Below are 22,057 nucleotides of genomic sequence, written 5' to 3'. Positions count from 1 at the left end.
GAACCAATAGGCTTTTTCTGTAGGCAGAAGGCCAAAGAGGAGGTCCTTTTTCCTTGCAGATCCTACTCTTACACCACTACAAGAGAAATATGATATACATTTTGTTTCATTACATAAAATATATAGGTTTGCAAAAATGAGAATGCAGTTTATTATTACTATTTTCTGAGAATGCAGTTTTTAATTTCACAGCAGCAGGGGGTTCTTCTGGATTGATTCCTCAGCAGCTAATCTATTGCCTTTGTATGCAGTGAGTGCTCAATTATTGTCTGATGAAAAGCTCCTCAGACTCTGAAGGGCTACTTCTGCCAGATTATAATTCTTTCCCCTCCAGTTACAATAGAGACAGGCTATACACAAGCCTGTAGTACCATTTTCAGATTATCTACTGGGTCCATATAGGGGTGCCAGTATTTCTTCCTCAGAATCCCAAAGCTTCTTTACCTGTTTCTGTTATCTAAGTTTCCTATTCAGAAAACTACTATCTGCTGTAATTTACACACCTTGATATACAGAAAAAACATATTTTGTGCCATGTGTCTTATCAGGTACAGCACTACCTGGAAAAGATATAAGACAGGCCAGAGGAGATTTTTTTCAGTTTAGTCATCTCTTTTTTTTCTCGCCTGTAAGGTATTTATCAGTGTGATTTGATTTTTTTCAGGAATGATAGGCATGTTTCTCAGTCCTTCAAAGTCGTATTCTATTATAATAGGTTGAGTACCTTCTTTCCTCAGGGAAATTGGATTTAGTTAGAGATGTGCCTTTCATCATCATTGACGATGTTTGGGTCTTTTTCTTGATCTAGTTTTGAACTTTGTGTTATGTATTGAAGCAATATGGCTATATTTCATGACCTGTAGTTACTCCAAATTTCATATTTCTTCTGGAAATATTCCTGCAATAATAATATGATACAGCACTACTCATATACTCATTTTGGATTGTTTATATCCCTGAGGACAATGTTGTGAATACAATACTCTTACTAAATATTTCAGGGATGTTTGACTCTTGGTTTCATATTAAATCAGTACTGATCCAGAGAGACAAAGCCGTATTGTTAACTCAGGAAATAGCCTCCAAAGCATTTCCCAAGAAAGATGGGCAGTTCATCTTGATAACAGAGTATGTTAGTGGAAGGGTTCTGGTAAGGAAGCCATAAAGCTGTTAAAAGACTTATGAATCTTTTGTCAGCAAAAGAGGGCTAACGTGTTGGTAAAAATCTTTGGAGTAAGATCTAATGAGTTGACTCCAGCTATTCTCTCCATAATAATGTGCTTTAGAAGTAGCTACTGGGTCGCCTGGGCGGCTTAGTGGGTTTAGTGTCCAACTTTGGTTCAGGTCATGATCTCTCGGTTTGTGAGTTTGAGCCTGGCATAAGGCTCTGCGCTGACAGCTCAGAGCCAGGAGCCAGCTTCAGATTCTGTGTCTCCCTCTCTTTCTGCCCCTCTCCTGCTCATGCTCTCTCTCTCTCTCTCTCTCTCTCTCTCTCTCTCTCTCAAAAATAAATAAACATTAGGGCGCCTGGGTGGCTCAGTCGGTTAAGTGTCCAACTTCGGCTCAGGTCATGATCTCGTGGTTTGTGAGTTCGAGCCCCGCGTTGGGCTCTGTGCTGACAGCTCAGAGCCTGGAGCCTGCTTTGGATTCTGTGCCTCCCTCTCTCTCTGCCCCTCCCCTGCTCATGCTCTGTCTCTCTCCCTCTCTCTCTCTCTCTCTCAAAAATAAATAAATACTAAAAATTTTTTCTTAAATAAATAAACATTAAATATATTATATTTAATATAATATATATATTATATGTAATATATATGTATATATATATACATATATAATATATATATATATAGCTACTGAGATTTTGCTGAAAGATATTTGGGTGTATAATTGCAAACTGAGCAGGAGACGATTTTATGAAGCTTGTTAAGGAAATATTATGCCAATATCTAAACCCCAAGGCCATTTTCTTTGAAAGTATGGCCTTCAATGAATTAGATTATTTCCATTTTGATACACAGTTAAGTGTTTAATAAATGTTTGAAGGAAAGGGGAAAAGCAGAGTACCACATAAAGACAAAGAGTCTAATAAGCCTACAGAGAATAGTAATTTTTTAAGGGTAAACAAAACAGCCAAGAGGGCTTGTGGATCACAGGTCACTTTCAGAAACAAGACATTCCACACTGAGGAACAGAGAAGCCACCCAAAAGCAGAGAACTTGGGAGTATCACATAACTGGTTTTGAGAAATAAAGGGAAGAATAAATTTCTGAAACACAAGTAGATTTTTACTTAGAGGCCAGTCTTAGAAAACATGGTTTTCACTTTGAGGAAAACACAGTCTTCAGTGTTGCAGGGATAACACTAGAGACTATAAATTTAATTGGCTGGTAAGACTAGTCTAGCTGTTGATATTTAAGGTAAATTAACCCAGCAAGCTACAGTTAGGCCTCTTTTGGAAAAATCGAATATTCTTCAATCTCAGTAAACCAGAGCTGCAGCTTTTAAAATTTATCAACACCTAGTATGAGCTTTAGTGCTGACATTTAAAGCAAGAGAAGCATTATGTCAAATAATTCAGAGTGTAGGCTTTGCAAAGACCTGGGTTCCAGTCTCAGCACTACAGTACGGTCTGGGGTAAATTACTTAGCATCCATAATTCTGAGTTTCCTTAGCCTGTTATTATCATGGTTAAGAGTATAGGTACCAATGTCAAGATTCAAATCCCAGCTGTCACTTACTAGCTATGTCATCTTAGGAAAGCTACTAAATTCTCTATGACTCAGTTTCCTTAAATGGAGTTTGAGAGAGAGAAGAATAATACCTACCCCATTGGATTGTTGGTATTCATTCATCCCTGAATAAATTTCAGCTGTGTCAGTTTTTGTGTCAGTAACCTCTAACTTCAAATACTGAGTATATTTGCTATCTTCCAGAAACTTAGAATCTGGTTATAAAGATCAGGATAACACATATGAAAATGAAAACAATACAGGATATTTATAAGTAGGTGTTAAAGAATGTGATAAGACAATAAAGGTTTATTGATTCAATGATTATTAAACATCCACTGTGCACCAGGCAGGCACTAAGTACCGAGTACTAGAGGGTGAACTCTACAGGCTCCTTGTTCTCAAGAAGATACTAGTAGGCAAAACAACAGTGAAATAAATGCTATGGTAGAGATTAGTACTGGGAGTGGTGGGAACTCACAGGAGGGGCATATGGCCTGGTTTTAAGAGGTTAGAAAAGGTTTATCAGAAAAAGTAAAATCTGAATGGGGAAGGAGTTAGTGTTCTTGGTAGGTCAGACAACGTGCAGAAGCCTGGAAATGTAGCCTGTTACTGTGGCTAGTGGGGAATTTAGGGTGGTGACTAAAATGAGGCCCAAAACCATGAAGCCAAAGAGGTGAACACTTGCTGACCAGGTTATGGAGGTTCCTGAGTGTCAACTTTATCCTGAAGGCAGTGAGGAGCCAGTAAAAGTTTTTTGTTTGTTTTTGTTTTTGTTTAGGAGCCACTAAAAGTTTTAAGCAAGAAAGTGACATGTTTTAGCAAGATCACTCAGGCTTCAGGGTAGAGAATTAGAAGTCAAGACAGAAAGCTGGAAGACCAACAAGGAGACTGCCAACAAGGAGACTGTTGGACTAATGTAAGTAAGAGAGAATAGTGGAGCTGGATACAGAATTAAGTCAGGTCACCTGGGTTTGAATCCTGCTGTGCTGCTTAATAGCTAAGTGACCTTATGCATGTTACTTAACCACCCTATGTCTCTGTTTCCTAATCTGAAAATTGGAGATGATAATAAAATTTACCTTAGAGGCTTGCTGTGAGGATTAAAGCACTGAGAACACATCTGCCTGGCACATAGTAAGTGCTCCACAAATTCAGGTAATGAGGATGAAAAGAGGCAAACTAGGAAGAAGAAAAGTAAGACTCCATGACTGAGGGATGTCAGGAGCAAGTAGGAGGAGAAGCTAAGGAAGTTAGTTTCTGATTTGGAAGCTTAGGAGATGGTGGTGCCATTGAGATAAGGAACAAGAGGAAAAGCAGGTTGGGGAAGGCCAATAAAAAGCAGTCAAAGATGGGCAAATTGCAATCAGGAGTGTGATGTTAGAGAAGCTAAAGGAAGAGTGTTTCAGGAAGGAGGGAATGGTCAGCATTATTAAATGCTACCAGGAGGGTCGTGTAAGATAAGAGCTAAGGGGCACCTGGGTGGCTCAGTCGGTTAAGCAGCCGACTTCGGCTCAGGTCATGATCTCATGGTCCGTGAGTTCGAGCCCCGAGTCAGGCTCTGTGCTGACAGCTCAGAGCCTGGAGCCTGTTTCGGATTCTGTGTCTCCCTCTCTCTGACCCTCCCCTGTTCATGCTCTATCTCTCCCTGTCTCAAAAATAAATAAAATGTTTAAAAAAAAAAAAAAGAATTCACGCTGACAGCATGGAACCTGTTTGAGATTCTCTCCCTCTCTCCCTGCCCCTCTTCTGCTCACATGCACTCTCTTTCTCTCAAAATAAATAAACTTTAAATACATGAATAAATAAATATGGGGCACCTGGGTAGCTCAGTCAGTTAAGCATCTGACTTTAGCTCAGGTCATGATCTCACAGTTCGTGGGTTCAAGCCCATCATCGGGCTCTGCAGAGTCTGCTTGGGACTCTCTCTCTCTGCCCCTCCCTGACTTGTGCTTTCTCTCTCTCCCAAAATAAACATATAAACTTTAAAATAGATAGGTAGATAGATAGATAGATAGATAGATAAAATAAAAAGAATCCATTGGTATTAGCAAAAAGAAGGCCATAGGTGACTTTGTCACGAGGAATTTTGGTGTTGGGGGTTGGGGGAGTTAAATGTTTGGATTATGGAAGGAAAAGGAGATGATGAAGGGAGAATGTGAGAATGGACAACTCTCTCAAGAAGCTTAGCTGAGTAGTACTAGAAGTGGCTAGAAGGATATGGGCAAGGCTGACATTGGACCGAATGCACTGATTTGACTACTGACTGGTAGGTAAATTTCTGACTGGTTGTGCATCCATTCTAATTGACTCACAGCCATGCCAGGGAGGTTAAGAAGGGAGCTGATTTGAGGATAAGTAATGGATTTGGCCTCAGGGCTTCTGAATTTGACATAGGGAATTTGAATTTGACATATGCATGTAGAAATGCCCAGCAAGCAGTTTGATATGGGACTAATGACAGAAAAATCAGAGTAAGATGTAGGTGAGTGGGGATGTGCTAAGGAGGTACCAGGACAAAAGCGGGCTGGGAAGAAGGCTCAAAGGAGCTCTGGATCTAGCCTTAGATCTCATGAGCATAATGAGAGTATGTGGACTCCATGAAGGCAGGTGCTGGTGGGTGGGAAATGGGTCTCAAAGTTGAGGTAAGAAACCAAGCCTCAAATCCAGACTTCGTTGCTTATCAAGATCATTTGCAATTAACATAGTTGCTCAGAGATGGAGCCCAGGAGTTCTAATCCATTAGGGAGAGGGAGCAGGAAAGGAAAGCCTGAGTTTGGAGTTGGAGCAACTGACCTTGGCCAAATGCTAGACCTAGTCTAGGCAGTGACGTGGCATGGGCCTGTAGGTTAACTTTAGGAATGCACCACTTTTGCCCTAATCTTTGCTGTATCTTCAAAATGTAAAAAATAAAGCTCATCTGTGTATCTCAGGTATGCCAAGCCCTGACTGTGGTGTTTCCCATGAGTTACTCTTATCATTCAGGGTTGTAGTTAGCATTTGTATTTATGTAAACAATATGTAAATCAGATGTTTATTAAATATATGCTGGGTCTGGGAATAACAAGGTAGCTGGGAAAATATTTCTGTTCCACCTTTAGAATCCTGGTATTTCATTCTTCTATTACTGTTTATTCTCTCAGTCAGCAAACAGCTCTTGAGTATGTTCTGTGTCAGGGACTGCTTTTCCTTTTATCATCTCAGTTCCTTCCTAGGTGTCTCTCTCACTCTGCACTGTCACGTGGACTACTCTCTTGGAAACTCTTCACCTATCTTTTCTCATAGGTTGGCTCCATCCCACCTCTTCTTAAGAGATATCCTTTAAAGGATTTGTATGTCAGGAAATACTAATAACTGTTATATATTCTCCAGACTCTGTTACAGTAAAATGGAGAAAAGAAAAAAAAGAATCCCAAAGAAGATCATAGAATGATTGTGACTCGAAGGAAATGCAAGGGCAGGAAAAATCAACATCTTCCTGCTCTGAGACCCAGCCATAAGAGATTGCTGCCCTAATTACCTCTGTGAAGCCCAGATAACAGAAATGAGTAGTATTATGGATGCAAGGGAGTGTCATAAGTGGACTCAAGATTGGCCCCAGCGTGTCAAGACCCTGAGTTCGATAATAGGAAGTTAAGTACAAGCTTCAAATACTCAGTGTATTCTCTGAATTCTTAATGATATTTCTACCTGGAGCTTTCTCTTACATTTACCTTAATGGCTTAGTTGGAAGTCAGCCATCACTGCTAAGTGTCTCGAGTTTTATGCAGTATTGGCCGCAACTTCCTTATTATCCTGACATTAGAAATAGAAATTTTGCCCAGTTGCAGCCAGGCTGTTGCTACCGAGGCAGTGGTGGAGCACTTCCACTTTCCAGGATCTTGTCCTCTCCAACACTGAGTGGCCTAACCTTTTGTCACCTTCACAAGTCATCGTTATTTATGAGAAAGCCTCCCATTCCTAGAATGGCTCTGCTATCAGAGCAGTAACATGCCTTTTGCTCTGAGTTTCTGCCCTCGTGGATATAGTAGGAAAATCTGCCCCAATAAACATTAAATTGTTAATATATGTAAAGCATCTAGAAGAGTGCCTCACAGGGGCTTCTGGGTAGCTCAGTGGGTTGAGTGTCCGACTTCAGCTCAGGCCATGATCTCACAGTCTGTTATTTCAAGCCCTGCTTTGGGCTCTGTGCTGACAGCTAAGATCCTGGAGCCTGCTTCAGATTCTGTGCCTCCCTCTCTCTCTGCCCCTCCCCTGCTCATGCTCTCTCTCTCTCTCTCTCTCTCTCTCAAAGATAAATAAACAATAAAAAAAATTTTTTTTAAAAAGAGTGCTTCACACATATAGAGAGCTTCTGCTATTGTTGTTGTTGTTGTTGTTGTTGTTGTTGTTGTTACTGATACCATCTAGGATCAGAAGCTAGAGTCTAGCTGAACCTCTGATTTTGCTCTTGTTATGCTGGATAATTTAAGCAAGTCCAAATTATCCAGAAATGGAGTTGAAAATATTTGCTTTCCTCTCAGTTTTTCCTCCATCGTCATCTCAAAAAGTCTTAAAAAGGTCCAAGTGTTATTACATTAGTATTTTTGCTTGTTAGAGCTTTAACATCTGTCCTCTGGTTTCCTAAGAGACTATAGTCCTCACTTGACAGTGGGTTGAATAATCCAGCAATGTCTGCATAGAATGATGTACATTTTACCCAGCCATCTACTGTTTACCAAACAGTAAACAGTAAAAATAAGCATCATAACTAACATTTATTGAGCTCTTAGTATGTGCCAGATACTGCTCTAAGTATTTTTATATATACTATCTCATCTATTCTTCATAAAAACCTGGGTGCAAGGGTGCCGGGGTGGCTCAGTTGGTTAAGCATCCGACTCTTGATTTCAGCTCAGATCATGATCTTATAGTTCATGAGTTCAAGCCCCGCATCAGGCTCTGCGCTGACACCTCAGAGCCTGGAGCTGCTTCAGATTCTGCTGCCTCTGTCTCTCTCTGTGGCTCCCCAACTTGCGCGCGCTTTCTCTCTCTCAAAAATAAATAAACATTAAAAAATTTTTTTAAAAACCTATCTGCAGACACAATTATTATCCTCATTTTATAAATGAAGAAACAACCATAGAGAAGTTAAATAACTTGCCTAAAGCACAAGAATAGTAAGTGGAAGAAGAACCAGGATATGCACCCAGGCAGTCCGATCCCATAGCCTGTGCTAAAAACCACTTCATTGTACTGACAGGGAGAACCCTCGCTTTGAGCAGAAGTCCACTTCTGATCTCAACTCCTCTACTCCATCACTTAAAAAACTGAATGACCTTGGGAAGGTTATTCAACCTTTCCGAACATGTTTACTCATTTGTAAAATGGGGATGGTAATGTATACTTTACAGGATGGTTGTGAAGATCATTGCGCACTTATTAGGTGCTCATTCAGTGTTGGTTTCTTCTCTTCCTGCTCTGTTCTAAGCACTACACTGGTGCTAGTGAGATGAAATGGAAAGCTGTGCCTCCTCAGGGTCCTTGTCTGGGGTGAAGAGGGAAGAGGGAGGAAGAGGGACCAACATGGCACCAAACCATTACAATATAGTATAAGAAATACCGCTGTAGAGGAACATACAGAGAGAGGTACAGAGAAAGTAACATTTCTCTGAATTGGGTCAGGGCAAAGTTGGAGGAGCTTCAAGGTGCCAGTGACATTTGTGTTGGGTATTGAAAGACAAAATAGAATTCGATGAGGTAGACATAGGGCATGAGTGTCCAGGCAGAAGGAGCAGCATGAGCACAGGTGTGGAAGAATGAAAGACCTTGGTAATGGCTTCTGGTAATGGCTAGAGGTTTGATATGCAGCTAGGGATCAGGGATGAGTTGGGAAATGATGATGACTCATGAGTTGCAAAAAAAGAGGCACATGAGCCTTCAGATTTCAGTATGTCCCTGCACCATTAAGACACAGACACATGTAAAACACATTTAAAAACAAAATAGAGTGAGCTTAAGGAAATTGAACAACAAAAAAACTTATGAATGCTCTTCTTTTTTTAACTGAGCTATATTCACATACTATAAAATTCCATTTATAGCTACAATTCAGCAGTTTTAAGTATATTAACAAGGTTGTGCAACCATCATCACCATCTTAATTCTAGAACATTTTCATTACTCTGAAAAGAAAGTTATTATCTGTTAGCAATCACTCCCTATCCTTCCCTCTTCCCAATCCTTCATCTACTTTAGGTCTCTAGGGATTTGCCTATTCTGGGCATTTCGTGTCAATGGAATCATACTATATTTGACCTGTCATGTCTGGCTTCTTTTAGTAGGCTTAACGTTTCTGAGATTCATCTGTGTTGTAACATGTATCAGTGCTTCATTCCTTTTTATGACCGAATAATATCCCTTTGTATGGGTATACCACACTTTTTTATCCATTCATCAGTTGGTGGTGGTTTTTTCCACATTCAGCTATTACGAACAATGCTGATGTGAATATTCATGTACGGGTTCTTGTTTGATACTTGTTTTAAGGGTTTTTTTTCCCCAAGTTTGTTTGTTTGTTTGTTTGTTTGTTTGTTTGTTTTAATTTTTTTCTTTTAATGTTTGTTTATTCTTGAGAGAGAGACAGGGCATGAGCAGAGGAGATGCAGAGCAAGAGAGGGACACAGAGTTAGAAGCAGTCGCCAGGCTCTAAGCTGTCACCACAGAGCCCAATGTGGGGCTCAAAACCACAAACTGTGAGATCATGACCTGAGCCAAAGTCGGACAATTTATTTATTTTGAGAGAAAGAGAGTACACGAGTCAGGAGTGGCAGAGAGAGAGGGAGAGAGAGAATCCCGAGCAGGCTCCACACTGTCAGCACAGAGCCTGATGTGAGGCTTGAACTCACAAACTGTGAGATCATGACCTGAGCAAAAGTCAAGAGCTGGACGCTTAACAGACTGAGCCACCCAGGTGCCCCTCTTGTTTTAAGTTTTTTGGGGTATATAACTAGGAGTGGAATTGCTGGATGATTCTATGTTTAACTTTTTGTGGAACTGCCAGTCCATAGAGGCTACACCATTACATTCTCACCAGCAATGTGTGAGTGTGAGAATTTCTCCACATCCTTGCTAACATTTGTTATTCCCACCCACCCCCCTTATTTCATTATTGTCATCCTAGAGGGGTAAAGTGGTAGGTATCTCATTGTGGTTTTGATTTGCATTTTCCTAATGAGTAATAACAAGATGTTGAGCATGTTTCCACATGTTTGTTGGCCATTCTTTGGAGAAATGTTTATTACAGTCCTTTGCCCATTTTTTAAAAAGTTTGTTTATTTATTTACTTATTTATTTATTTATTTAGAGAATGGGGGAGGGGCAGAGAGAGTGGGAAGAGAGAGAGAGAATCCCAAGCAGGCTCTGCACTGTCAGTGCAGGGCTCGAAACCACAAACCATGAGATCATGATGTGAACCAAAGTCAGACACTTAACTAACTGAGCTACCCAGGTGCCCCTGCCCATTTTTTAAAAATAGTTACATTCAAATTAGTTAGCATATAGTGCACCAGTGATTTCAGGAGTAGATTCCTTAATGCCCCTTACCCATTTAACCCATCCCCCCTCCCATACTCCCTCCTGTAACCCTCTGTTTGTTCTCCATATTTATGAGTCTCTTATGTTTTGTCCCCCTCCCTGTTTTTATATTATTTTTGTTTCCCTTTCCTTATGTTCATCTGTTTTGTCTCTTAAACTCCTCATATGAGTGTAGTCATATGATATTTGTCTTTCTTTGACTGACTAATTTCACTTAGTATAATGCCCTCCAGTTCCATCCACCTAGTTGCAACTGGCAAGATTTCATTCTTTTTGATTGCCAAGTAATACTTCATTGTGTATATATATATGTGTGTATGTATATATACCACATCTTCTTTATCTATTCATCCATCGATGGACATGTGGGCTCTTTCCATACGTTGGCTATTGTTGCTAGTGCTGCTATAAACATGGGGGTGCACGTATCCCTTCGAAACAGCATACCTGTATCCCGTGGATAAGTGCCTAGTAGTGCAATTGCTGGTTCACAGGTTAGTTCTATTTTTAGCTTTTTGAGGAAACTACTGTTTTCCAGAGTGGCTGCACCAGCTTGCATTTCCAACCCCTGCCCATTTTTAAATTGGGTTGTTTGTGTTTTTTGTTGTTGAGTTGTTAGAGTTCTTTATGTAATCTGGTAGTAGATTTTTATCAAATATATGAGATATTTTCTTCCAATCTATGGGTTGTGCTTTCACTTTTTTTTTTAAATATTTATTTATGTGTTTATTTATTTATCTGTTTGTTTATTTTTAAGTAATCTCTACACCCAACTCGGGGCTTGAACTCACGACCCCGAGATCAAGAGACGTAAGCTCCAACAACGGAGCCAGCCAGGGACCCCTGCTTTCACTTTCTTGATAGTTCTTTGATGAATAAAAGTTTTCAGTTTTGATGAAGTTTAGTTTGTTTTGTCTTTGGTTGCTTGTACTTTTGGTGTCATATTTTGCATGTGTATATCCAGTGGTCCCAGCACCATTTGTTGAAAGACTATCCTTTCCTCATTGAATGGTCTTGGGACCTTGTGGAAAATCAGTTGTTCATGGATGTATGAATTTATTTTTGGACTCTTAGTTCTCTATTCTATTGATATATGTGTTTATCCTTATGCTGGTACCATGTTGTTTTGATTACTGTAGCTTTGTGAATTCCTCTACTTTTATTATTTCAAGTGTGCTTCTGAGTACATTTGTGTATTGTGGTCAGTATTTTGTATTTTCCTTTTTTTTGGAACATGTACTTCTTCTTGGATCATATGTATTATCAGTACCTTTGTCATTTAAAATAATTATGAAGTGTTTGTTTTATTGCCTTGCTGTGCTGTGCCACTTTTGTTAAGCTTTTATTTCACTCTATTTCCTGGGTTTCTTTTAACTTTTCTAGATAGCCTTGTTTGCACTGTTTCTTCTGGAACCAGACTCATTAGCTGTCAAGCCCCACCCCCTGGATGTCAGAGAATGCTAGCTGCGGTTTTTAGGTCATCTTCACAGAAACTCAGACCACTCCCATCTGCCTCAGCTCAGACTCAATACTTCCTGCCAGTTGTGAGTTGAATTTCTGGGGTAGAAGTCCTGCTAAGGAAACATATTTCTTGAAGCAGAGCTCTCCAGAGGTCAAGAGTGGCACCAACCTTACAATCTGCTGTATGCATATTTGTAAATTACCATTCCTGAAATATCATACTGATGAGACACATGGGAAAGAACCTATCTTTTGAACTTTTCTCATGCTGCCAAAACAAGCATTTACAAATGCTGTTTCCATATGCAATATGTCCCTGTCTTTAGAAAGGAGGAGCTTCCAGAGATTATGGGATTTGTTCAAGGTTACCCAGTGACCTTACAATGCTATGAGGAAAAGAATTCATCCACCACTCCCACTGATCCCTTTCTCATCATCATTACCCCGCACTCCTTCCCTATTGGTCAACAGAAGATAGAATTTACTTCTCAATATTTTCCCCAAGGGAGGTTTCAAGTTTCTTCTTCTTCTTCTTCTTCTTCTTCTTCTTCTTCTTCTTCTTCTTCTTCTTTGGTAAATAACACAGGTAAGGGGCCTCAGTGGATAACTTGCATTCATTGTACCACTCTTTGAAGGATCAAAATCATGGGTTCTGGCAACAGATCTATGAGAGAAGGGAGACAGGAGAGAAAATAATCGATAGCCTCAATGTGTTCTGAACTCTTTAGGAATTTTGGATGAGCAGAGATGCTCAGTTTTCCCCCATAACAAATAGGGTGTCTTCTGTGAAACTTGATTGTAGTGGTTATTGATCAAGTTGGAATTTTCAAACATATGCAAAAATAAAGGGAATAATATAATGAATTAGCAGGTACCTGCCACCCAGCTTGTAGAATCATCAACATGTGGCCAATCTTGTCTTATCTCTACTACCATTTACTCCTTTTCCCCACCGGATTATTTTGAACCAAAGCCAGTATACTGATCAAGTTTTCAGTTTCTAGTTGTTGTTGAAGTTATTTGCCTTAGATACTGGGATGTGTGCTCTCATTTAGATTACTTTTAGCATTTTTATTGAGCCTGACATTCTCTGGCAGGTTTTTGTTTTTTGTTTTTTGTTTTTGTTTTTTGCACTGGTAGAATCACAGGAGTTTTCTGGCTTCACACTCTGTTCTTTTGTCTCTCCCTCCCCAGAGTCCTATGACCCTGTCAGGTTTGATCCAAGTGCCTAGACCTCCACTTACTTATTCTCCTAGTTCACTAACTCTAAAGTATGAGGTTAGAGACTTTAACAGTCTTTGTCATTAATTACCCTATATACAGTGCCTAGCCTGGCATGTAATAGGTGCTTAATAAATGTTGTTGATGACTGAATGGATGAATTCCATATGGCTTTCCACTCACCTAAACCTCACAATCAGCTGTTTTAACAGTGCACTTGGTTCTATGTATCTTTTTTTTAATGTTTGTTTATTTGTTTATTTTGAGAGAGAAAGAAAGAGGCAGAGAGAGAGGGAGAGAATATCCCAAGTAGGCTACATGCTATCAGCACAGAGCCTGACATGGGGCTCAATCTCAGGAACCATGAGATCATGACCTGAGCCAAAATCAAGAGTCAGATGCTCAACCAACTAAGCCACCCAGGCATCCCTGGTTCTGTTATCTTCAGTGAGGAGAAAACTACCTGAGCCTCTTGAGAAGTAGCTTTTATCCTTGACCCCTTGTCTAGCTGAAGAATCTGAATTTTCCTGGCTCCCCCTGCTGGTCTCTCCCGGGTAGTTGCATACAGGTGCCTCAGGTGGCAAAGAATTGGAGCCAGAGCCAAGTTCTGCCAAGGAAAAATAGAACATTGTTGTGGAGTGCCCTAGCCAGTCCAGGCAGGTCTGAGGAGGAAGAGAGCAGCTTGTTGAAAACAGTTCAGGGAAGTGCAGCTTTCTGTATAAGAGGCAGGGATGGTAGCCCAATGCCAGCAAAGGTCGAAACAGATCTGGAGCCTGTAGCGCTAGAACTCCACAAGTATCACAACCACATGGGCCCATAAATGAGCTGGTCATTAGGTGGGGATCAGCCTCTACATTGACAATAGACATGTGCTCCTTGTCTCCTTAAGACAAAGCACCCTGAGGTCAGACATAGTCACCATGCAGGCTAAGTGGCTACAGAGTTTTATTTTGGCTTCCTGTGAAAGTTGAGGCAAGTGGGGTGGTGAATGTAGATGGGAGTGTCCCTAGAGTTCATGGTCTTATGTTGGATACATGACCCCATCTCCAACTCTTAAGACCAATAATATAAAATCTCTGTGGAGCTCTGGGTGTATGCTCTACTGGGGCCTCCTCCCTCCACCCTCTGTAAAAACAATAAAATGCCCCACACCTACCCACTCCTTATCACATTTCTTTGTTATTTACATGTATTTGTCTTTTCCACAACGCAACTTCCCAGAAAGTGGGCTGTGGCAGAATACATCTTGCCAGACTCCAGCCAGCTACAGACATCAGGAAGAGGGTTAAAGATGGCCAGACACTAGGGGCAAATCCCCTCCTCTTCCTTTCAACCCCAAACCCCAAGTACCAAGGTAATTACACTTAAAGTTGAACATGGAAGTAGGCTTTTGTTACCTTTCAGGACCTAGAAGAAAACATGTGACTTTCCCCAGTATACAAGGAAAGGAACCCAATCCAGAAGAACCCAATGGCATGAAAATTGCCACTGGACAATTCAGGGGATGTAGCAGAGGCCAAAGCAGATAAATATGTAACATGTCAGGGATGCTAAATGCTAAGAAAGAAGAAAAAGCAAGAAAGAGGAATAGGGCAAGAGTGTGTTGTTTTAAATTTGGTGGTCAGAGAAAACAATTTTGTTGAAGTGAGGAGCAATGTCTGTGATCATCTGGAGAAAGAATATTCATGGCAGAGGAACTAGAGAGTGCAACGGCCCTGAAGCAGGAGTATGCTTCGCTTGTGGGAGGAGCAGTGAGTAGACAAAGTGGCTGGAGCTAGGTGAGTGAAGGAGAGAGCAAGGTCAGAGAAGAAACCAGCAGCCAGATCATATGGGGGCTTGTACACCTTGGCAAGGGCTTTAGGTTTTGCTTTGAGTGAGATGGAACGCCACTGAAGGGGTTTGGAACCAAAAGCAATGTGGACTGACTTAGGTTCTACAAGGCTCACTCTGGCTGCAGTATAGAGACCAATCAGAAGGAGGCAAGGGTGGAGAAGGAAAACCAACTAGAAGACAGTTGCCAGAGAGAGGTGAGTGAGGTGGCTTGGACCGAGTAGTAGTGAAAGTGGGAAGAAGCTCTTGACTTGTAAATGTGGTTTAAAAATACAGTCAGCAGAGTCTGCTGATGGGTTGGAGGTGGGGTGTGAGAGGAGGAAAGGGCCATGGCTGCCTGCAAATGTTTTGGCCTGCGTCACTGGAAGAATGGAGTTGCTCTTTATTGAGATGAGGAAGACTGAGAGAAGAGCAGATTGGGGCAGAATGGGGAGAATTCACCAGTTCTGTTTCTACCTATTGAGTGAAATACCTATTTGATTTCTTAGTGGAGGTATCCATTTCAAATGATAGTAGACATTCCAAATAATAGGCTCCCCCAAAGAATAATAATAGCTAATACCATTTACACAATGCTTTACAGTTGGCAATGCTCCCACATACATTATCTTATTCTGTTTCCACATCACCCACATAAGGTAGTTTGTTTCTTTCCATTTTACAGGTAAGGAAGCTGAGACTCAGAAAGGTTCTGCACAAGAGAGGCAGTGTTTGAATGTTGCCTCACAGAGGTAGGTGGCAACCAGCAGCCAGTTAGCCTTTAAGAGTAGCAGTCAACCAACAGAGAGACCACCTCTTACCCAAGGCTCTCAGGTAGGAAGACCTAGACCTCCCTAGCCCTGTCCCCAGCCCTCTCACAAAGAAGAGCCAGCAGGAAAGTGGAGAACAGGCTGTGTCCCCTCCCCTCCCCTCAAACCACCAGAGCCATGGCCAGGTCTAGCGTCCCTGGGAGGGGCAGGGCAGAAGCTTTGAAGGGGAACTTGAGATGGACATTTCAAAAATGAATATTTTTATTTGTGTACACATTTAAAATTAATCTTGAAGACCAGAGGGAGACTATTCTAATTCCTAAAAGTAGCTGAGAATCCGTGGCATCCATCATTAAGCTACCCAGTGAAAAAAAGGGGTTTGACATGGCGTCACTGAGGGCAGCCATTGAAAAAGATCAAAAACCTTTAAGTTTATACAGGATATGACACCCAGAAAAACCAGTGGCAATTGCATTTCCTTCCAGCCTTTTTCCCATGTATCTTTTTAACATTGTTCAGATCTTACCAGCTAGGCAAGTTTGTTTTTCCGTAACCTGTTGTTTTCTCATCACTACTTAATACAAACATTTCCCCCCAAGGTCTTAAACATTTTTTGTAATCATCATTTTCAAGTGGCTGTATACTAACCAGCCACTTAGGCTGCTTCCACAATTTATATACATCTTTGTGCATTAAGCTGTTGAGGGTTACCTTGCTAGATATCTCACAATGAGTAGAATTATTGGTTTAAAAGATAGAAACGTTTTTAGACTCTTGATAAATTCTAATAATTTTCCAGAAAAGTTCTTCTAGTGGCATAGGAAAATAAGAGTGAGCCTTGGAAGATCTTCTGGTTCTAAATCTCAGGCTTTTATTTATTTACTTATTTATTTTATTTATTTATTTTTTAAATTTCTGTGCTGGTCTTCTTGTGAAATGGAGACGAGTGCATGTGTCATGATCACGAGAATCAGAACCATGACCTCAGTAAACAGCAGTGGTGCTTGTTATAATGAGAGAAGATTTGCAGAATTCCTAGGAAATTGTCTTTGTTCAGTCACCCACACTGGCCCCCACACTGGAGGACAGTCTGCCCTCACCAGTTCTTCTTCTCAATCTGATGGCTGGCAGACTTTTCTCAGCAGCTCCTACACAGTCTGAAATGACCCTTTTTTCCCTCAGTGACATGAAGGGGTTTGTCGCTTTGATTGTCAGCTCCTATCTGGGCTTCAAGGGCAAATTTCCCCATGTCCTGCTTTCTCTGAGCTCCTTGCTCCTCCCACACCCATTCTACATCTTCAAGTCCTAAGGGTACCTCAAGGTCCTACTCTAACACTATCTTTTCAGACCTGGCTGGCACTTCATCCTTCTCCAAATCATCAGAGCATTTATTTCCCTTCACCTCTCACATTACATTCTCTCTTATGGTACAGACATCCATTTATGTGTATGTCCCATGTCCTACTCTGTATTCGTAAGCTCCTTGAGAATGGGAATCGAGTCTTTCTTAGTACACAGAATATCTGTTCCATGAATTAGTGGTTGCTCAGTGCCAAGTACTATTCTAGGTATTGAGAATACAGAAATGAATTATCTTTGCATGAATACCATTTGCAAAGAAACCTGGTCTCATATGGGGAGATCAATTCATAAAAACGTGACGCAGAAGTAGAAATATGTGCAGAACAGAGAGATGGCACAGAGGGAAGCACAGTGATGGAGCCCTGGGCTCCACAGTCAGGCAGTTCAGGACCCCAGTCGGCTCCGCCAACTTCACAGCTGTGTGACATTGGTGGTTACCTTTTCTCTCTGGGTCTCAGTGAGAATAAATTAGTACCTACCCCACAGGGTTGTCAATACACATAAGGCCTCTAGTGTGGTGTGTGGCACATGGTAGTGACGTAATAAATGAAAACTGGGGTGCCTGGGTGGCTCAGTTGGTTAAGCGTCCAACTTCAGCTCAGGTCATGATCTCACAGTTCATGAGTTCAAACCCTGCACTGGGCTTTCGGTTGTTGGCACAGAGCCTGCTTCCGATCCTCTGTCTCCCTCTCTCTCTGCCCTTCCCCTGCTCTCTCTCTCTCTCACACACACACACACAAAGAAAAAGAAGAAAGAAAGCTATCTCCCTTCTGGAGGGGGAGGGAAAGCTGTGCAGACGAGGGGCCATCTGAGCTGAGCTTTTGAATAAAAATTCCTCAGGTAGGCAAGAGATAAGGACTTTACAGGCAGAGGAAACTACATGAATAAGCAAATAGTTTATCAGGATCCAAAAGCCCTGCCACTCATGGAGTTTGTGCTCCTTAACATGGACACCAAAGCAGTCAACAGGCTCAAGGCATGGATTTTGACTCAGAAGAGGAGAAAATCAGGAGCGAATGCCCTTGCAGGAGGGAGAGAGATGTCAATAATCACGCAGTTTCCTTTTCAGTGTTGCTGCAGGCTTTGACCTCTGCCTGGTATGGACAGGCCACCAGATAGGGCACCAGATTTGGGGAGGGCAACAGACTTTCCCTGAAGCAGAAATAAATTATTTGCCTGTTGTGCCAATCCATAGTGATACAAAAAAGCTTTATTCAGAAGCACCTACCTCCACACTGCCTTGTCCTCCAAGGAAACTTGTTTTGTTAGGAAGAATTCTTCTCTTAGATAAATATTTGGCATTTCCTTTCACAGCAGTTTAGCAAGAGCTGCAGATCCAAACATTAATTGCTCTACCCTCCTCCTCTCCACCCCCGTGAGAACTGCTTCACAGGGTATGAAGGCACCCTCCACTCTTAGAGAGGTACAGAGGAGGGTCAGAGGTAGCCATAGGGAGGGCGGGGATCTGGCTGTGTAAGGACTAGAATTCTGGAGGCCCTGCTGCCAGGTACTCAGTGGCTAGGGATGATTATGTAAATTAGAGGAAGTCCCACCAGCCCACTTTCTCCAGGGCCCAGGATAGATTTTAGAGATGCTGCTGATAACATTAGGGTCAGTTTCAGGGTAACTTTAGGGTGAGTGCTGACTATTGTCACTCAAATGTAAGGGAGGGCACGACTGTGGAATTTCCTCTTGCAAGGGGCCCTCAAGAGAACTGGGAAATTCTGAATTCGCTGCCCAAGCTGGCAGCCATGACTTCATCCCTGGTGCTTCAGAGTCCAGACCTTTCAGAAAAGCCAGAAAGCAGATAGATAAGCCCCCAGAAGAACTGGGGCAGATGGTAATGGGATTCATTCACCACTCCCTCCAACTCCTTCCTTTTGCCAGCTCCCTGCCCACTCTCTTCCCTTTTTCCTTCCCCTCCTACTTCTACCCCCAAAAAGCAGACCTAAAGGAAAACAAAAGGACCAGGAAACAGGACAGGTGACCCCGGCAGACAGTTCTTGTTCTGAGCACATTAGGCCCTTCTTTGCGTGGGCTCTGAAGTTCTCGGAATGACCTTGGTTTGGCAATGTGGCATTGCACTCTGCATGGATCGATGGATTGATCCGAAGACCAAGAAATCACAAGCTCTGCGGGTCAGATAAGCTTAACTCACACAAACAAGGAGCCCGTGGTGGGCTGGGACCCCAGTCTGGGTGAAATCCAAGATTTGAAACCAGGGGAGGACCTGGAGAAACAGGCTTGGGCAGTGGTCAGCAAACTCTAGCCTCAGGGAAAGTCCAGCCTGCCACCTGTTTTTGTACAGCTTGTGAGTTATGAATGGTTTGTACCTTTTTTAATGTTTGGAGACAAATCAAAAGCAGCAGAATATTTTGTAACATGTAAAGATTGTATGAAATTCAAATTTCAGTGTCCATCAGTGAAGTTCTGTTGGAGCCCAGCCATGACCATCCATTTATGTACTCTCTGTGCCTGGCTGCTCTTACACAATGGCAGAGTTGAGTAGCTGTGACAGAAACCATATGGCCCACAAAGATGAAAATGTTTACCCTCTGGCTCTTTACAGAAAAAGTTTGCCTGCGTTCATTATTTTGAGAGCATAGCCTGGAGAAGGAGATAGTGCAGGTAAACTAAAAGGGAGCTTTGTGTTTCCTAATGTGCTCATAATGGATCAGTCCATGTAATCCTCGCAGCAGCCTCGTGAACAGGAACTGTTTGCTATCCTTGTTTTCCACACGAGGAAGAGGAGACACACCTGCCAGAAGTCACCCAGTTAGAAAGTGGTGGCGCTGGGCTCTGCACCCAGCTGGCTATCCCCAGAGACCACTGTGAACCAGGGCACCGTGGTGAAGACCCAGGAGGGTGAGATTCAGATGCCCAGAGCCGCGGAGGGAGAGCCTCCCAGGTGGAGGGTGTTCCATGGGTGAAGGCCCGGGGCTGGCGATGAATGGTGCACACTGAAAATGTAAGGAGCAGAGTGGGGAGCTCCAGTTGGATGGGACAGCTGGGGTCAAGCCATGACACTTCCGGTGCAGGGTAGTCGTGAAGAAACAGTCTGGGCCTACGTTCAGGTTCTCAGTGTACCTCTTAAAGCTGTGTGTTTGGGGCAAGTTGCTTAACTGTAAAAATAGTGTCTACCTCTTTGGGCAGCTGTAAGGACAGACTGAAGCAATGTGTGTGAGGTGTTTAGAAGGGCACCTGACACTCAGTAAACACAACATGTGCTGTTATTATTGAGATTATTGTTGTCAGAAACTGGATGTGTTGAAGGTTGGCATAAACAAAGGCCTGATACATGAAAAATGAAAGCACAAGTGGGACTTGTGCTTGGGGCATATCAAGTAAAAAATGTGGGATAGGAGCCAGGGAAATACATACGAGGCAAGTTGCTGTGGAGAGTTAGTTTTGGGGATCCCCCCAAGGCTCTAGAGGGACAAAGGAACAGAGAGAGTCAGGGAAGGGCTTAAAGTTCACTGTCACCCATCAGGAGCCTGGCTTTGTGCCCAGCACCTGGTATACATTATTAATCCTCACTACAACCCTCCCAAGTCAGTCCTGACACCCCCCATTTTACAGATAAGGAAGCCAAGGCTTGGAGAATTGCCAGAATTATAAGTGTCTCAGAAAGTATGTCCTGAGACTAGCCATGGCCCAAATGCAACAGGCCTCCAGGTCCTACTTTTGGCTATCAGTAGACAGATTTCTCAGTAGCCCTATGTACCAGAGGTTCCTTGGTGCCACAGGGCTTCCCTCACCTATGCCAGCGGCAGAGATGGGTGATCACTGCTGTGGGGAAGTGAGGCCAAGTCTTTGCCCAGGCCATCAGGCAGTGGCTGGACAGGCTTCTGGTGCAGCAGCTCTGCCTGGAACAAGTGACTTGGGAGTGGGGTGCAAGTCACCTGAGAGGGTTACCTAAGCATGAAGAGTGTTTACCCAATAGGGTCTCTGGGCACTCTTTCCAGCACTAACCGTGGCTTCCTCCGTGGCTTTTTCGTGCTGCACTGTGCAAGCCCTTGTCCCGGGGCCCTGGCAGAGTAAGGGCCTGCTCTGTGCTGAGCACGGTAGTGGACATTTACATGTGTGTAAAGGCACTGTCGCTGGAGCTTGGGAATGAAAGTTCTGGAGTCAGAGGTCAGAACTGAGTTTGTATGCTGGCTCTGACACTATGTGACCTGGGACAGGGGTGGGTGGGATGCCTCTACCTCTCTGAGCCTGTTTGCTGGCCTGCAGGAGGAGGATGGTAATGGAACCAACTTTACAGGTTGTGCTGAGAATTAAGCACAGAAAATGTTAGCTCATGATGGTCTCCCCTACTCTTCATGCCTGTTTATCTGATGAGGAAATTGAGGCTCAAAGATTGCCCAGGGTTGACAGCAAGCAGATGGTGGATCTGTACAGCCAAAGCTCAGGTTTTTTTGTTTTTTGTTTTTTTAATGTTTATTCATTTATTTTTGAGAAAGAGAAAAAGTAGGGGAGGGACAGAGAGAAAGGGAGAGAATCCCAAGCACGTGGGGCTCGAACTCAAGAACCGTTGAGATCACGACCTGAGCCTAAATCAAGAGTCAGATGCCCGACCGACTGAGCCACCCAGGCGCCCCCAAAGCTCAGGCTCTTTACCCTTAACCATGGCAAAGTAATTCCACCTTTACGCACCCATGTTCTGCACAGCTTTCCTCCCTCTGGCCTGAAGGGCACAGGTGTACAGAGGAGATGCAGAGGTTGGGAGGCAGGCAAGGGTACCTCCTCTTGCTGCTCAGGCCTCCAAGTGAGTAGTGCTTTGGAAGAAGCAGCCTGCTTGCTTTGTCGTTCCCCTCCTGCCATGCACAGATACTGCTTCCTAACTGTGGTCCCTCCCTGTCCATGGACATGTAGGGGTTTTGCAGTGGGGGTGGGGGGTTTGGGGGAACAAGGCCAATGATGTCTTCAGCTCAGGCCAGATTCTCTGCCTTGACACCTGGAGGGTGCCACCAGCTGGCAGATCTTGTGGTCACAAGGCCACATGAACAGGGCCTCAGCATTTCAAAGTTGCCCTTTCCTCTGATACTGACACCAAATGGCCCAAGCCTCCATCCCACACACTCCACAGAACCCAGCAACTTACCCAAGATTTCATGTAGACGGCTTAGA

The 22,057-nt window shown here is 42.8% G+C and overlaps 1 long non-coding RNA gene across 1 annotated transcript in view; it reads left to right on the top strand.

The window, feature by feature from the left end:
* LOC122232493 overlaps positions 1-22,057 on the top strand; it is a 35,338-nt gene that overhangs the window by 1,430 nt on the left and 11,851 nt on the right. Inside the window, exon 2 of the long non-coding RNA XR_006209818.1 lies at positions 3,511-3,648. This is a non-coding gene — a long non-coding RNA (uncharacterized LOC122232493). The remainder of the gene's footprint in view (positions 1-3,510; positions 3,649-22,057) is intronic.

Source organism: Panthera tigris, chromosome D3 (genome assembly GCF_018350195.1).
Source record: "Panthera tigris isolate Pti1 chromosome D3, P.tigris_Pti1_mat1.1, whole genome shotgun sequence".
NCBI classification, from domain to species: Eukaryota; Metazoa; Chordata; class Mammalia; order Carnivora; family Felidae; genus Panthera; species Panthera tigris.
This window is presented reverse-complemented; position numbering and strand designations above follow the sequence as displayed.